This window comes from Protomyctophum parallelum, assembly GCF_964188405.1.
Source record: "Protomyctophum parallelum genome assembly, chromosome: 10".
NCBI lineage: Eukaryota > Metazoa > Chordata > Actinopteri > Myctophiformes > Myctophidae > Protomyctophum > Protomyctophum parallelum.
The window spans coordinates 18,569,026-18,587,982 of record NC_139704.1 but is presented as its reverse complement, the minus strand read 5'-3'; positions in this window follow the sequence as shown (position 1 = coordinate 18,587,982).

Genomic DNA, 18,957 nt, shown 5'->3' with positions numbered 1-18,957 from the left:
ATGCGTCGCACTGCGACATAAGAAAAGACAATAACATTTTAATACTAGTAATTAGCTGAAATCATTAATACATCAGTATTCCGATATTAACCTGCGGGCCACATTAAGCGATGGTGAGGGCCGCCAGTTGCCCATGTATGATCTAGGATTTGACACCCAGAAGCACAGAAGAGAGGAAGGAAGGAAAAACACCCAACAACTATTACTGTAACTATGAGCTGAACACATATCAGATGGTAATCACTCATATCAGAGTTGAATTGAGCATCTTGAAGGTTCCATACTTCAATCTAGAGAGGTAGCATGTTGGTGGAGCCTGTTTTTTTATTTTATTATTATTATTATTATTACAATAATTCCATTTGTAGATCATTTTGTGACACATAAATGTGTGAGGAAATGTATTTCCTGTCCTGGTTTGAGTATTGAACAAGACAATATTGGTTAAATTATGGTTGAATATTTAACACCGAAATGTAGTGTACGGGGAAAAAAAGGTTTTGTTTTGTGTAGTTGAATATGGTCATTAATTTTTTTAAGGTTTCATCATAGGGGGAGCTGTGGGGAGAAAAAAAATCATGTTAGCAATACTTCCAGGAAGTGAGGTAGGCCTACCAGGAAGGAACATCTATAAAGGTACAGGAAGCGATGCGGCTGTTTTCATTTTAGCTATCAAAGAGAGCGTTTGGTGGTGGTATGTCATATAGAGACTCTTTTGAGGCCAATACTAAACTATAATCAGAAATTGATAAACCGCAGAGTAGTGGGGCCGGAAAACATTGAGATCTGGATGAAGAAAAGTTTGGTCAGGGAACATTTCTGAGGGTTTAGCTCTGAATCTCTTCAGAGCTTTTGGACAAATTAAGGACAACGTGCTGTGGCCTCCTGACTTGAAGATTGGGTGAGGAATATACTTATACTTTTTACTTTATGGAATACTCAGAAAATAGAAGATCTACAATGGTTTGATTACTTACTTTCAACTGAAGTGAATTATTATGTTAATTGTTTGGTCAAGTTAAAATTTGATAAGAATATTGCAATTTAACTTCAATGGCAACAGTTTTGTGTTTTCCTTTTGGTCTGCAATAATACATTCTGGATAAAGAATTACTGACGCAGGTACAGGACCTTTATTTCTTTAACTTCTGTAATATAACTCAGACATACAATGTTATGGTCTGATTGTTATAATGTTACATATTACATTATATTACAAATGAATGCACTGTGATCCGGTGTATGACATAAATTACTCCTCAAAAGAGCATGCAAGTCCATCTCAAACCCCAGATTCAACCGGTTGTGGCCTAGCAACATCAAATACTTCTGCATGGGCAGCGTTGAATAGGATAGTATACAGCTGTAGCCTAGTTGTGGTTTCCTCGGTCGGACACCATGAACATGGGAAAGATCCATGTCTGTGTTATGAGTTTGCGGTCATTGCATGGCGCCCGTAAATTGAACCAAATAAAGGATCATGGCCAGAATTCATAATGCACTCGCAAAAAAACCCTGCAGCCCCTCAAAGCCGTCCGGAGATACGGGGAGAGATGCACTGATCCTAGCAATCCCCTAGTGGCATGCAGCCTGGGTTGCTCTCATCCCGCCACTGTGGCTGTTGGATCAGGGCCCATCAGTGGCTCACACATGCAGGGCTGATCAGAAACACAGAACCTGACCGGCTCTGAACTACTGGGTTTGCATGGGTCTGTGCGTGAGTGCGCAGGCTTAAAGATTCTTCCAGAAGCTTATTACTGTCTGTTCCAACAATGCCTCGATCTGACTCAGTCACTTAAGACTGTTCCTTTCATACCAGTAATACTGCCTGGAACAATTTATGTTATGTTTGGAAATGTAGGTTCAAATGGTATAATCTCTCGTGAGGCTTCTGCAGTGGATAGCTATCTCGGAGAGAAAAGATGTACTGCTTCAACTATTCTCCTGAGTCCTGTCCAAGAAAAGATGACGGCGATAGCCAAAAGTCCACGGGTGATGGTGCGTTCACACGGGCAGATGAAACGATGCAAAGGCGCGTTGTGAGTTGATTTGGAGCAGCTACATGCATCGTTGGGCCTTTGCAACGTCATGTCGCTGGCTTCCATTGACAATGAAAGGAAGACTGCATTGTTTATTTAATCTTCCCCGTGTGTGAACGTGAGTGAGTTTTCCTGTCCAGGTAACCAGGTTGTCATGATGTGGGGGTCATCGTTAAGCAATGATAGCTTGTAGTGGTCAGTCTCTCAGTGGGGTTTCAACCAACTCTTTCTCAGGTCAGTGTATGAGGCCACAGTGAAGAGAGAGTTATTCGCAGAGGGGGTAATTTCTTTTGCTACAAAATATCCCCTTCACTGGTTAGTGAGCAACACCAGCCACAAATCCCTGCTTTTGGCCAACAGACTTGCTGAATTTGCAGAAAGAGAAAGAAAGGGGGGAGGGGGGGGGGGGGGGGTTGCAGTCGAAAAGAGGGAAGAAAATAGTGGGCTGCCATGCAAATTAAGTGCAGATTCTGTATATATGAATCTTTTTTTCATGTCACAAATGAAAAAGAAAAAGAAAAGGCGAAGATGAAAAATGGAGAGAAATAAACATAGTTGGGCTGGCTGGGGCCCTTGTTTCATTTGGCGGATTGCAACCCAGCACCATTACAGCCCAGTCATTAACCTGGAATCCAGAGGAGGAGGGGGCAGTGCTCCATTTTCCTCTCCCTCTCTCTCTCTCTCTCTCTCTCTCTCTCTCTCTCTTCTCTCTCTTTCCCAGTATCTACTGCCTATATCCCTAACACCAGTGGTTCCCAAAGTGGGGTCTGGGGACCCCCAGCCAGGGGTCGTTGAGGTAGTTCCAGGGGGTCCCCAGCTAAATGATATAGTTAGGAACCAAATGGATCCTTATGGGTCTGTATAGTTTACAAATGGAACCATTTGTATACACTCTCAGAGTTAAATTATGTTTGGGGTCCTTGGCATATATTTTCAAACAAATGGGGGGTCCCTCTCTCTCTCTCTCCAAACTACATTTTCCATTTCTCTCTCGACAATCTGCTCTTTTTCTCCACACTCTACATTATATTCTTGCTTTCTTTGTTTCCATTCATATTTATTTCAATTCTATTATTTTCTGCTTTCTCAGATGCCCCCCTCTCTCTCTCTCTCTCTCTCTCTCTCTCTCTCTCTCCCCCCCCCCCCCCCCCATGTCACTCTATTTCTCTCTCACACTCTCCTCTTAATTCTCTTGTCTTCTGTTCTGAGTCTGACTCAAGTTTTTTTTTTTCTTTTTCTTTTCTGACCTGCTCCCTCCGTTGTCGTCTCCGGGCGTAATTTCAAGGCAATTCTAATTCACTTAAAAATCCTTAAAGAAAGTCTGGCACACTGTACAGGAGGGGCTGTTTGAAGGCTGGAATAAATCTACTGGTGTGAGGTTGTATTAACGAAGGGGTTTTTTGTGAATTTTACGAAAGAAAGAAGGAAAGAAATAATAATAATAAGAACCAGTGGGTTAGAGTTTACAAGGCACTCTGGAGGCCAATGCCGAGATATGAAGAATAACATAACAAAAAATATGATCTGCTGTATTGCGGGAAAAGGAAGTGTTTGGGGTTTCTGGTCAGGTTATTACAGTTTCATACCGCAAGAAATGGGTATCCTCTCTGGTGGGAATGTGGAGCCTTGGTGTGAACCCACGTCGGTCTGGGGCCCCTGGGTTTTACTGTTCGCTTAAGAAGATGGCCCCGTTCTGCCCAAACCACACATGAATGGGAAACCCAAAAAGAAGAACTTAAGACTTAAGTGCTTGAATCAGAAACGTATGTGCATGCAGCACAATGCCAACCTCACCACAACAGATTGCCAGGCGCAGGCAGTATTATTATGGAGTATTACTTTAAGATGGGAGAACTGGCGTCTCACTCACTGAGCACAGTCAGCACACAAAGAGGCCTTGCAACAGAAAATGGCGATAATAGTGGTAGAAAAAGAAAATTAAGATAACATCTATTATGAAATCTTATAGCAGGCGACCGGGGGTTAACCATTTTGAGATGGCGAGACACAGGCAGACGCGCTGCATTATTCTGCACCGCTTTGTCTTCGCCGTGAAACTCCTATTCATTCATTCCCACGGAAAGAGACATTCATTATCCCGTTTAAGATAACACACCCCAAGTGGTTCATCCAAAATAAGCCTCCCAAGTTTTGGTCCATGGGTTTTTTTCCACTCAACGTACCTGCCTGTGTTTGCGGCATGCAGGCTGTCCCTTCAGATTATCTCATGCTCTCTGACAGACAGACAGCCTCCTCCTCTCCTCTCTGCCGTAAGTCTCCACTTAATTCTCCTGCACCTCTTTAATGCAGCTGGCTCGGGGCAGTGTGATCTGTTCTTCCTCCTGGCCCTCTCCACTTAGCCCTCCATCACTCTGATGTGTGTCTGCAGGAGAGGAGACAGACCTTGACTGACTTCTGCTGGCTCTGAGATCACCTGGCTTGAACCTATACTTAGTATTTAGTCTGTTTGTGTATTTGTAATCCTCGACTCTTCTTATGATATATACTCTCTAACAGCTAGTGTAACTTATTGTAATGACTCATTGTTCTGAAATCATGGCCTGTTCTTTTCATTTATTTTCTATGTCTTTGTCTTTGTCCTATTTTATGTTTTATTTTTTTAATTAAGTCCTTTATGTCTGTCTTCTTTTTTTTTGCAATTAATTAAGTCCTTTAAGTCTGTCTTTTTGTTAATAAACACAAATATTAAATACAAAGTGCAGGCTGCTCCACAATGCACAGCTCTCGGGCCCATCATGCCTCGACTAATACTATGACAAATAATGTTCGTTGACTACCTTCTTTCACTGACAAGCTAAATGAAAACTAAATAAAAACTAATCTATGATGAATAAGACTAAATATAATGATTGACAATTTTGTCAACAGATAAAAACTAGACTAAAATGTTACGGAGGGACTAGTGGACAAGAGATCCGGTATAAGTCATTTTACACTTTGCATGCTGAAAATAGCCGATCTACAAGCTCACAACGCATCGCAGCACGTGGAATATCAGTCAAAATACATTTTAGTCGACTAAATCAACTATAGATTTATTCGACTAAAACTAGACCAACACTAATACATTCCAGGTGACTAAAACAAAATGAAAACTATTCAAGGGACTATGACTAAAATTTGCACTGCACTCCAGCCATGCAGGGCCAGCTGATCTGTGGCATTGTGCCAAGGGAGAGTGGTGGAGAGGGTGGGTGGCATCAGCTCACCATACTCTGTGGACAGATTTGCCGTGCCTGCCACGCATTCACAGAGTCAACAGAGAGACGTGCATGCACAACGTGCATGTGCGTTCCTCTCGTCCACTGATCCGGTGGGCGAGTGGAGTGTGCGCAGTTTTGTTTTGTGAGGCCCAAATACACACATACAGAACACATGTTCTGTCTTCTGTCTTGTCTGTGTTTAATGGCCGCCACAATGCATTTCCAATGGGAGTCACATGGTTTGACCAAACATTTACCGGTAATTGTGTTTGATGGCCCGTGTTCTGCACATCGAACAAATAATGTGACTCCCGTTAGAAATGCACCGTAAAAGCCATTAAACGCAGACAAGACACAGATCATGTGTTCTGTATGTGTGTATGGGGCGTCAGTCATATTCAGTGTCTGGCACGACAGATAAGTAGGGCGGAGAGAAGGAGGGGGGGGGATTATTATTATTATTAATGTATGGGGTTTTGTGTGAGGAGGGGAGGGGGGTACAGGGAGTGGGCGTGTTGCAGGGTCTGCCGGTGGGCTCAGGCCGGGGGTGACACTGTTGTCAGTCATGTTTTCGGGGCTGACAAGACAGACAGGCCGGCTGTGGGAACCGATGACAGGGGGGCCCTCAGAGGCCTTCATGGGTTAACATGGGATGGGAGGGGGTTACCCCCCCCCCCCCCCATCCCTCCCTTCTGCACACAGGAAATACGCTGATGGCAGATGAATGGAGAGATCAAGTGAATGAGTCAATGAGGACAGCGTAGTAGGGTGCATGGGCAGAAGAAGGGGGGACAAGGGATGACACCAGTAGGGGGAGGGGGGCAGTGGGCGTACTGGTCCGGATGATGTGGTGGGTGACGGGATGGCTTGTACTGTAGATCGGTTATTCTCAAATGGATGGAATGTGGGGGTTGGGGAGGAGGGGGGCGGGGGGGAGAGGGGTGGACTTTGATTGAGGCAGAGGTTTGCGCTGGAGTCAGTGGTGGAGAAAGTACTACTCACACTTTGTATACTGTAAATAAAAGTATCAATACTGCAGTGTAGAAATACTCTGTTACAAGTAATTATTTCAAAATGTAATTGAGTAAAAGTACAAAAGTGTTGGCATCAACGTCTACTTTAAAGTACCAAAAGTAACAGAAAATGTATAATCTGTATAATCTTTTGAAAATAACAGATCTACAAGCTCACAATGCGTCGCATCGCTACGCATTGTGAGTTTGTAGATCTGGCTGAAATGTATATAGGGCTGAAGTGGTTAATGTAGGCCTAAGGCCTATGTTTTGTAATTGGCCTAATAATGAAAGTAACTAGTAACTAAAGTTTTACAATACATTTTGTGGAGTAAAAGTACAATATTTGCCTCTGAGATGTAGTGGAGTAGAAGTACAAGTGGAAATTGGAAATACTCAAGTAAAGTATTTAGTGGTATTTGAAGTAATTTTACTTCAAGTACAGTACCAAAGTAAATGTGCTTATACTTTCCACCACTGCAAGCCATGCACTGAATAGCCTGAGCTGCAGGCTGAGCTGCAGGCTGGTATATAAAGTGTAACAATACATCAAACATTCAGTAGGCTGCATGGAAATGAACATGTTATACGAACAGTGAGGTATTCACATCTTCATATTGTGTACCGTATATTGTAAGCATGTCTTTGTACCTTTGTTGGTTTGAGTTCCTCACTGGAGGATATCTCCAGCTAACCTGCAGCTAAAGTACATTATTGGTAAACAGATCATGTAGCAATGCAGCACTTGCAGAACGACAGACCAGATAGATAGAGGCTGCAGGTGTTACGGGGTGTTTCTAAGGGTGGCCAAGTTGACTGGGTTTAGATTCAGCAGCTCCTTCCACACACACAGAGCACACTCATAGCAGGGTCTCTCTTAGTTAATTTACAAACTGCACAGCACAGCTACTTTAAAGATGTAGTTGTAGCTAAGCTAGTCTATAGCTGACATACCAAGTCTTGTTGGTAATGTGGCAGAGGACATGTTATATCATTGAGTGATGAGAATAAAACATACAGCGCCAACGGGATGGAAAGCCACTTCTCCATGTCCGTGGAGAAATTCTCTTTTTGATGTGAAGGGCAAACTGTACTCAATACTCGACCTGTGAAAGTTTTTAACTTGATGTGCTGCTGAAAATGTAGTGATATTGCTTTTGTTAAGCTATACACGCAGCTGCATGTTGAAAAGAATAGCTTACTTGTCTTGCATGCTACATCACACTGAAAGAAGTGATCGAAGTAAGTTACCAAGCTACTGCCAACACTGCCAACACTACTATACTTCATATGAAGCAGAGTGAAAATATGGGATCTGTACCAGTGTTGCCAGGTTTTGTGAGAGGAACAAGCAACCAGGTCTATGAAAAGAAGCCCAAAAGAAGCGACTAGGCTATAGGAGCCTAGATTTCAAACGAGAAATCTTCTATGGACAAATGCAGACAAATGCAGATTAATTGGGGGGTCCTTGACATGAAAATATTTGAGAACCACTGGTTCAAACAACATTAGGAAACAAGCCCAAATAAGCAACGATTCTTTCAAAACAAGCCCAAAAACCAAGTGATCTGTACTAGTCACAGGTGAAGAAAACGAGCTCACAGTATTGTCGGGATGCATTATTGTTCCAAAGATCTTTAAATCGCATTGATATAAATCTCTCCCTTTATATCCAAACCAACAAATCACATCAACGATTATCTGTGGGAGTTAGATACATGTGAAATAATTACACATATATTTCCCCTCAGAGCTAACACGTGCATCTGCTCCTCTTTGGAAGGCTGGGCGTGGATGGTGGAGCTTTGGGGAGCGTATGGATTTGAGCATTTTAATATGGAGCTGACCTGCAACCTCTATAACTTTGTGTTTAAGGGCAGTGAAAGTAAGGGGTGTGTGTGTGTGTGTGTGTGTGTGTGTGTGTGTGTGTGTGTGTGTGTGTGTGTGTGTGTGTGTGCAAACAAGTGTAATTGAATTTGATAAATAATACAAAATATAGACTTATGTTTTCCTGGTTCTCACAAGAGAAATGGTTAGTAAACACATTGGGGGAGTTAGATGTACAATTGGGAAAAGATTCAAGTTGGCGGTTAGGATTAAACATACCAAGGTCATGTTTGGAGGTTGTGTTTAGCTATTGTTGCGCGGCAGTGTTGCATCACAAAGTGACGGAAACTGCCCATAGATCCGAAGTCCCGTTAGTCCGAACATGCACTGCTCCCGTGCTTGCGCTTAGGTTTAGGTTAGGGTTAGAGATAGGGATAATAATTTCGGAACAATGAACCTTCTGACTAATGACACGGCACCAAAGTGACACACCTTTTTGGGACATTTGTCCCAAAGTGTGTGTGTGTGTGTTTCTTTGTTTTTTTGCTATTTTCAAAATATTTGTATTCATTTGAAAACTTGATATGAGACATTCTGCATAAATAGTATACTTCCTACTTTTGGAACTTTAAGTACATTTTGATACCAATACTTTTGAATTCCGGACTTGTAACGACGTACTTCTACATTGCAGTATAGAGGGTATGCGCATGACATCATCATCACACCCGGTTATACCCAAGTTATGCGAGAATGCCTACTGAGTGGCAAAAAACTACTTTCTGGCCTTGACAGCCCGTAGCCTACATCCAAACAGAAAAGTCTGCAATCTGATTGCATTAAACGACGTTAAATGACATTAAACTTACTTTTCCACTCACTTTGCCACTCGATTTTCCATTGACTTTATGTATGTGCAATTTGCGCATTGTGCATACCAGTCTACAGATATACTTTTACTTAAGTAAAACATGTGTACTTTTTCCACCACTGGGCTTGTGTCTGTAGACTGGGCTGGTCCATGCAGGCTGGGCTGTTTGAGTGTATATAGGCCAGGCCACCCCCTGAACCCCTGCGTCTGGGCGTCTGCAGGATCCTCCTCCATCTAGGATATGGCTTATTTATGACCCGGGCCGAGCCTGGTCCAACAGTCGGAGACAGAGGGAGAGAGGGGAGAGTTATATACCCTGTGATGCATTGCATTCACCTCACACACTTTAGCAAAAGAAAAAGAAAAAAAGCACATGCACCCGTGTACAGGCGCATGCGTAAACACACACACACACACACACACACACACACACACACACACACACACACACACACACACACACACACACACACACACACACACACACACACATACACACATACGCACACGCCCTCCCGCACGCACACACACACATACTGCTTGCAGATAAGACGATGGAAATATCTCCCATGATCTCATAAAAATCTAGTTCTAGACTGTAGGATGAGCCATCTTCCCTGTTCGCCTTTTGGTCCCATGTGCATCTCTCTCTCTCTCTCTCTCTCTCTCTCTCCATACACACCCCATGTCTCTTTCTTTATCTCAACGTATCACTGTAACAACTGTATTTTTCTCTCCCTCTGTCCCTCTCCCTAATTTCCTCTCTCACTCTGTGGAAGAGAGGACCTGCTTCTCTCTCTCTCTCTCTCTCTCTCTCTCTCTCTCTCTCTCTCTCTCTCTCTCAGACACACATACACACGTGCACGAGCACACACGCACAGAGTAAGCCCTGTGCTCTGTTAAAAGGTTATAGCTCTCTGTTGTCTAAGATTATAATTTTTTATGACAGAAATTCACTTTAGGGGGTTTTCATGATGCTGAATCCATTCCAAGCATGAGTTTTGCATGAAAATACTCCTTGGGCTAAACTCGGCCATATAGCTACTTGCCCAAATGTGCCCAAATGTGCTGACCTCATCACATTTGTGAGTGTTTTTTGTGCAAAACTAATGCTTGCAATGGATTCAGCATCATGAAAACCCTCTAGTTTGACATGTCACATGCTACTTAAAGTATAATGAAATTTGGAATGTTTATATTGGTTGATAATGGTACCCCAACTTTCAGCAGCTGTCACAAAGTTTCCCAAGGGAGTTGGGTTGGAACAACTTTCTATGTGATAGTTATAGACACCTTTATGAACACATCTGTGAAGAAAGCTAGTGGTAAGCAGATTTGCAGATTTGCCACAACTTAAGCTAACTTTACCTAACTTATACAGGAGTGAAGGATCTCAAGTCAAGGAGACGGTCGTCTCAGCCCAGAAATCCATATAGCTGACTTGAGATGAATTGACCGGTGGTTAAGACAGCAGAGTCTGGAGAGATTGGTGTACTGTCTGTATGTAACTCTTACTTAAACAGGCAGGAACACCTTTGTTTAAGGCGTGATCATGGGCTACAATGCACTTGACCTTGACCCCTCCCTGGGAGATGGATTGCTGAGGCGGAGTGCCACCTGTAGTGTCGGCTCCCAGTACATACCAGAAGTGGTGGAAAGTAACTAAGTACATTTACTTAAGTACTGTAAATATTGTACTTTTACTCCACTATAATTATTTGAAAACGTTATTTTGTAGATTTTGATTATCACAAAACATATGCATTAAACACTTCAGCCCTATATACATTTTGGCCATTTGAAAATAGCAGATCTACAAGCTCTGAGCTTGTAAAGATTTTTATACATTTGATAACTTGCAATGGGACATTCTCCATAGTGAGTACTTTCTACTTTGTGGTACTATTTTGATGTTAATACTTTTGGAATTTTACTAAAGTACATTTTGAATTCCAGACTTTTTCTTCTTATTTTTTTTTTTTTTATAATTTTTATCCCATGATTTCTGTAACCCATTTTTTCACCCAGTGTCAATTATCTAATGTAATCCTAGTTCTACATTGTAGTAGTTCTACATTTGCAGTATTGATACTTTTACTTATGTAAAACAATTGAGTACTTTTTCCACCACTGCTGTCGGCTCCCAGTACGTCGTACTCACTTAGTTACCCAGGCTGTGCTTCTCATACGCTGAGTTGGCGGTGCTAGGGAATCGAACCCAGTACCTTGCGTTTCGAGGGCGAGTGCTATTCCGACTGTACGAGTGCCGGAGAGGGTACTTAAATACGGGTATAGACAAATGTAAGTCCACAGGGTTTCAAACTGGCAACCCCGGGGCCCCAAGTCCACTTGAACTTCTTCAAAATCGAGTGCGACTCTCTTCCCGCACCCAAGTACACTGAATACAGTATACGTTTTTTTATTTTCTTTTCATCTCCGCTCCCTTGTGAAGCAGTACCGCCCTAGCTGTCTTACATCACTGCTCAACTATCCCTGTGTCAGTGAACTCTCAAATACCAGTGGGGTAGAACTAGTACAACCCACAGTGGACACTACAGAGACACAGAGAGAGAGAGAGAGAGAGAGAGAGAGAGAGAGAGAGAGAGAGAGAGAGGCGCCCACACAGGCCTGTGTTCATTCTGTCACGTTTGGCAACGTACTTCACCAGTGCACAACAGAGAGAGAGAGGGAGAGCTGCTGTTGCTGACCTTTCAGGTGGCAGGCATGTTAGTTGGAGAGAACGTGGGATGAGTTGAGTATGAGGGTGCTTGATTCCCCCTCCCCCAACCCCCCCCGCCCTTTTTTGTGTGGTTAAATGCTGCGGAAAATTGGATGGCCCGGCAAAACAGAGGTGGATGTTTTCCCTGCAGCCGAGTGCGGATGGAGCACATTCCTGGGGAAAGCTGTGTAAATCCCTCCATTGATTTGGTGCGAAACCCCCCTGACCTCTGGAATACATTAGCAGATTAGCCATGGAGCCCTGTGTGTGCGCGCGGCGCCTTTAGCCCAGCTATAGCCGCTTGGTCTATTTCACTTTCACTGTGCAAAGAAGGCAGCGCTCCACCGCCACGACTCCCAAATACTGCACCCACCCACCCGGATACTGTGGGACAGATGGGCTCACGGCCCCATGCACACCCGCATTACACACTCTCCAAACTCAATTACACTGCAAAGTCCTCGGTGTTCATTTAACCCGGGCCGGGGTGGGCAAACTGTTCAGACTCATCATGGTCGTTTCCCAAGGCTGGTGTGATCACCCACACCTGGTGTGATCACCCACACCCATGAGTGCCAGACAGTGAAAACCAACATTGCTTTGACGTCTTGTTATTTGGCTGCTAATTAGATGAATGCAAGCAAGCAGGATGAGCCAATCATTTCACATGAATAATGAAGGAAAGATAAATTCTGACTAACTTTTTTTTTTTTTTTTATGTTTTTGATCATCTCACTTAATCACCAGTCTGATCAGCTGGTAGAGGATAAAGAGTTTGTTGCCACCGCTTCAGCCCTATACCGTATCATGCAAAAATAGCACATGTACAGTACAGACGTTTTGGGGGGAATGAAGAGAGACATGCCCAAAATAGGTATGGCAGGTTTAAGGTGATTAACAGAGTGTAAAAGTGGACCCCTCCACGGGTTATGTCAACAACGAGGATGTGTATTGTACAGTAGGTGTGCTTGCATAGCGTAGCCTACATGCCTGCACCTGCGTATACATGCATACCTCCCTCATATCTCATGTCTAGGTGTATGGTGGTGGTGGTGTATATATATATAGGGTGATGTCAACGTGAGTCAGACTGAGCGTATAGAAGGGCTTTGTTGACTCTTGGAAGTCGAGTCCTGTCTTTCAGATCAAAGATGTTCAGATTGTATTTAAACAATCGCTGTCTTCTCCCTGGAGATTTATTTGCAGAACTGAGCAGCTCCTTAATCTTAATCTCTCTCTCTCTCTCTCTCTCTCTCTCGTTTTTCAGTTACATAATATGAACATTAACACTAATACTGACACACAAAGGTGCTTCTTGGTGTGGATTTGGCTCCTTTGAAAAGTGAATAGTTGGATGTTCCTGCATCTGTCATAAGATGGTGCTAGTTGTTGCTGGTCCCTGCACTACGATATGGAACCATAGTCTAGTTGTTGCTGGTCCCTGCACTACGATATGGAACCATAGTCTGGTTGTTGCTGGTCCCTGCACTACGAATCTACGATATGGAACCATAGTCTAGTTGTTGCTGGTCCCTGCACTATGACATGGAACCATAGTCTAGTTGTTGCTGGTCGCTGCACTATGACATGGAACCATAGTCTAGTTGTTGCTGGTCCCTGCACTATGACATGGAACCATAGTCTAGTTGTTGCTGGTCCCTGCACTATGACATGGAACCATAGTCTGGTTGTTGCTGGTCCCTGCACTACAATATGGAACCAGTCTAGTTGTTGCTGGTCCCTGCACTACGATATGGAACCATAGTCTAGTTGTTGCTGGTCCCTGCACTACAATATGGAACCAGTCTAGTTGTTGCTGGTCCCTGCACTACGATATGGAACCATAGTCTAGTTGTTGCTGGTCCCTGCACTACGATATGGAACCATAGTCTAGTTGTTGCTGGTCCCTGCACTACGATATGGAACCATAGTCTAGTTGTTGCTGGTCCCTGCACTACGATATGGAACCATAGTCTGGTTGTTGCTGGTCCCTGCACTACGATATGGAACCATAGTCTAGTTGTTGCTGGTCCCTGCACTACGAATCTACGATATGGAACCATAGTCTAGTTGTTGCTGGTCCCTGCACTACGATATGGAACCATAGTCTAGTTGTTGCTGGTCCCTGCACTACGATATGGAACCATAGTCTAGTTGTTGCTGGTCCCTGCACTACGAATCTACGATATGGAACCATAGTCTAGTTGTTGCTGGTCCCTGCACTACGATATGGAACCATAGTCTAGTTGTTGCTGGTCCCTGCACTACGATATGGAACCATAGTCTAGTTGTTGCTGGTCCCTGCACTACGATATGGAACCATAGTCTAGTTGTTGCTGGTCCCTGCACTACGAATCTACGATATGGAACCATAGTCTAGTTGTTGCTGGTCCCTGCACTACGATATGGAACCATAGTCTAGTTGTTGCTGGTCCCTGCACTACGATATGGAACCATAGTCTAGTTGTTGCTGGTCCCTGCACTACGAATCTACGATATGGAACCATAGTCTATAGTTGTTGCTGGTCCCTGCACTACGAATCTACGATATGGAACCATAGTCTAGTTGTTGCTGGTCCCTGCACTACGATATGGAACCATAGTCTAGTTGTTGCTGGTCCCTGCACTACGAATCTACGATATGGAACCATATTCTAGTTGTTGCTGGTCCCTGCACTACGATATGGAACCATAGTCTAGTTGTTGCTGGTCCCTGCACTACGAATCTACGATATGGAACCATATTCTAGTTGTTGCTGGTCCCTGCACTACTATATGGAACCATAGTCTAGTTGTTGCTGGTCCCTGCACTACGATATGGAACCATAGTCTAGTTGTTGCTGGTCCCTGCACTACGATATGGAACCATAGTCTAGTTGTTGCTGGTCCCTGCACTACGAATCTACGATATGGAACCATAGTCTTGCACTAGAACAGTAAAAGTTATTATGTAAGTAACACTCACAAACGCAATGCTGATACCTGCATGTCCTTTGCTCCTCCAATGTTGTTGCTCAAGTCTTATATTAGTTTTGTAGCAAACTTTGTCATTTAGTCTTTATATTTTAATTAGTCATTTTTAATAGATCTTTCTGTTCTTTCCTTGAGCTTCATATAGGTATAGCGGGCATTGTGCTTACTAATGCTATTTGTCTGTCCTAAATGTTGTTCTGTATTTGTTGGTATACGGAGCTGTGTAATATTATTTGCCTCTTCGCTTGGCCAGTTCACACTTGTAAAAGGGACTTTTTTTACTGGTTAAATAAAGGTTAAATAAAAATTAAATAAAGACAATGGCCTCGCACCAAAATTGCCGTATGTTTGTCTCTCTCTCAAAGAGTATAACTTCCCTGGAGTTTCAGCAATGTGTCTCATCTGTCTCGTGGAGGTCCACTGCTGGTTCAACTGTATGTGTGAGCTGCTGCATGGGGTCATTTTCCACATGACAGATTTACTGTGCAGCAATGCAGGGACCCTGTGTTGTGTTTCTGTTGGAAGGAAGGCAGAGGGTCAGACTAAAACTATGACCAAAAATGACCCTGTTTTCACTGACAAAACTAAATGGAAACTAAATGAAAACGAAGCTATGATGACTTAAAGACTAAATATATTGACAATTTCCTCAACAAATACAAACTAGACCTAAACCTAAAATGTTAGGAAGGGACTAGTGGACAAGAGATCCAGTCATTTCACACTTGTTTACATGCTATTTTCAGCAAGCATAAAATCAACCATTACGATGGCATCAAGGCCCGCAAAAAAGCATTTTTGTGGACCAAAACCAACTGTAGATTTAGTCGACTAAAATCAGTAGAGGTGATCGTCAGAGGGAAGGCGAGGCTGGGGTTCCATCCTTGTTCCATCCGGCTCCAATGTGGACGGGCGATTATAGGGGGCCAGCTCTGTTTGAAGTATGTGGAGCTGTGCCGGTGGTGGCGCGGATATAGAGAAGATTTGCTCTCCCACTTCTGCCTCTGTTCATAACTCCCCCCCCCCCCGGGCTCACCCCCCTAAAAAAAACCCTCTGTTCTTCACTCGTACATTGGGCAGTGGGAGTTTAAAGACTGCTAGTGCACAGGCAATGGTAACAAATAGCGAAAGTCATGAGACCTGTAGTCTCGCTTGGCCAGACTGTTGCCTCCTGCAATTTTCAAATGCGTATACAGTCTGGAGCAACGGAAACTCTGACCATGAGCAAGCGATAAAGTGGAAGTGAGCGGAACTTCCTCTTTGTCCTTACAGTCGCGCAAAATGTAAAGCTATTTTCGTGAAAGGATCCAAATGCCGGATTTCAGGAGGTGTAGTTCCAGACTCTAGCATTCAGAGATCGTAGAATAGTCTAATCTTGCTAGGACAATCATTTTCTCTCTCTCTCTCTCTCTCTCTCTCTCTCTCTCTCTCTCTCTTTTTTTTAGCGAGCCATGTCTGCGTATTTTCTAATAACGGCCCTCTATAGTTACATAACCTTCAGACGTTTGCTTTTCATAACATTGTGGAAATGTTATGAAAGCAGGGTGTTAAACGCTGGTTGAGCAAGTGGCTGTTGACCTGGCATTGTGCATAATGCGTGTCCGCGCACATGCTTACGGGCATCGGTCTCACTCGGGGTGAGGGGTTGGTGCTCTGGGTCAGGGGGAACGGGTCACGGTCACGCACTACAAGACCCACCAGGACCCCTGTTACACCCCCTTCGGTGGGGACACATGGCCCCGGCTGCACCCCTCAACAGACTTGCACACCACAGGGGGAGTGTTTAACCACCGGCCCACCAGCCTGACACCCAGATGGAGGCTGCACCGTCGCCTTCTTAAACTATTGGCCTAAGTCATTTTTTTAAAGGTTTTCAGGAAAAAAGAAAGAAAATAAGATCCAAAACAATATATTTCTTAATCATTTCACCAAAAACATTTATAAAAAATGACGACTATTGAACTTAAAATAACACTGTCTGTTAGTTATGTAACATAACATTGAATAGAATTAAATAGGATTAAACCTTAGACTTTTGGCCTAAGTCACACTCTTGAAATATGCCATTTTAATTAAAAGGGGCAGGATCAGCAGGATCCTTTTCAATTAGGACTTTAGCGATTTTACCAGAGGTGGCCAGTGTCACGAGGAGCCAAAGAATTCCTCAAAAAATGACTTGGCCCATTAGTTTTAAGAAGGTGATGATATTCTCCCTTTCCACTCTCTGTCTCTCACTCTCTATCAAACTTTAATTCATGATTTATCTGATTATGTTCCCTGAACTTGAGGAATTTCATAATACATCTCTTTAATCTTTGCATGCTATTTTGACTTTGACTACAGCCTCTTGTACTCTGGGTAGATTTATTCCACTCTGCTCTACTTGATTCTAATCTGTTGTCAACACGAGTACACAACCCCCTTATTTTCGAGAAAACTGTTTACAGTTGTGTTTGCATAGTTGTGTGCATATTGTGTGCACGTGTACATGTGCACACACACATGCACACATGCACTCACGCGCACACGCACACGCACACATGCACACACACACACACACACACACACACACACCCTCACACACACACACACACACACACACACACACACACACACACACACACACACACACACACACACACACACACACACACTGCTGAAATATGCCTAAAGGGCCACTTCACCTCTTTTGCAACCAGATCTTATTTGAATGATGTTAAGGACACAAACACTTTCATGGGGTGTGTGTGTTTTTTTTAAATATATTTTAGTCATGGCGCCATGTTCATGACCAAAATTTCTCATGAAAATGTGGTCTCGCTTCCTTCCTGGACTACGAGTCACACCTTCACGCAGCCTCCCCCTCTCCACAAGGAGGGGTAGTGCACCAAAGCATCATGGTCATGGTAGGAATTCAGCAATCCAGTCAAAGCCTATAGTCAAACAAACACGCAGACTTCGTTTTTTTTCTGGTGCAAATTTCAAATTGAGCTACTGTTATCATTCTACACTATAAATACTATATTATCATTGAGTGACTGCAGTTTCTTCCAGTGGTGAAATGTCCCTTAATGTATGCTTTGTCGTACAACGATGTGGCCAATCAGACCCACAGGCTCAGTGAACTCATCGTTCTGCTATTTTCAGCGTGCTTCATGCGATGACGTGCAAATAACACAGACATGACCTCTCTAAGCAGAGAGTGGCCTGAAGGCCGCACGATGAAAACATGTATCCAATGCACCCGTGAACAATAACCACACAGGAAAACAGCCTCTGACCCAATATCATGTGTGTCGCTGACAGCTAACGCTGACCATGGGAACGCTCTGGACAGGAGAATTTGCTTACACGCTGCTCTCTGTTTTTAAGTAAACAACATCCATGTCTAGACTCTCTGGTGGCTGCGATGGTCGGATAGGCTTTCACTGTACTGGGAAGAACAGATGACATGCATTATGATGCACGTAATATTTCATCCTCCACAAACACACACAAAAACATTATGAGCATGAATGATCTGCACTGGGTCACCAACTCCCTCAAATGTAGGGATTCTCGGTTGGAGCTGAATGAGGCTATTTTCGGTGAAGAGATTTTTAGTGTAGAGAGAAGAAATCACACTCGTATATGTGAAGTGAGGGGCGCCTGGTAATGTTTGTTTAAAGGGCTCTATACAAACATTAAAAGTCCATAGACTTGGCCACTGTTTGTTTAAAGAGCTCTGTCTAGACAAACGTTAAAAGTCTAGACTTTGCTTTTAGTATTTAATCTGACTTGATTGAACTTGTTCAATAGTTCACCAAACTAGAGCATAGACAATAATATAAACTAGCAATGTACTCTGTCGAGGTGCCACACTGCTACTAACTAATGTCTATTACAATGTACTCTGTGGAGGTGCCACACTGCTACTAACTAATGTCTATTACAACTGCTGTTCTAAATCCTTTAGACCCGTTATGGACATTATACCTACCTTGAAGCGTACCTTAGTTACGTCACCATCAACAGCCAATAAGGGACCACCACCATTCTTACCGACATACAGTACTTACATACATTACATACATGCACACATACATACATAAGTTACCTTTTACCCACCCAACATTTAAACATATCTTAATTACTTCACCATCAACAGCCAATTAGGGACACCATACCATGGATACCATACATATATACCTACCACTTTTGGTCCAATCATCATCGTGATGTCATCTCTAAACGGAATATATCTCTGTCTTGAGCAGAGGGTTGCTACTTGCTAGCTTCTCTCAGAGGCTAA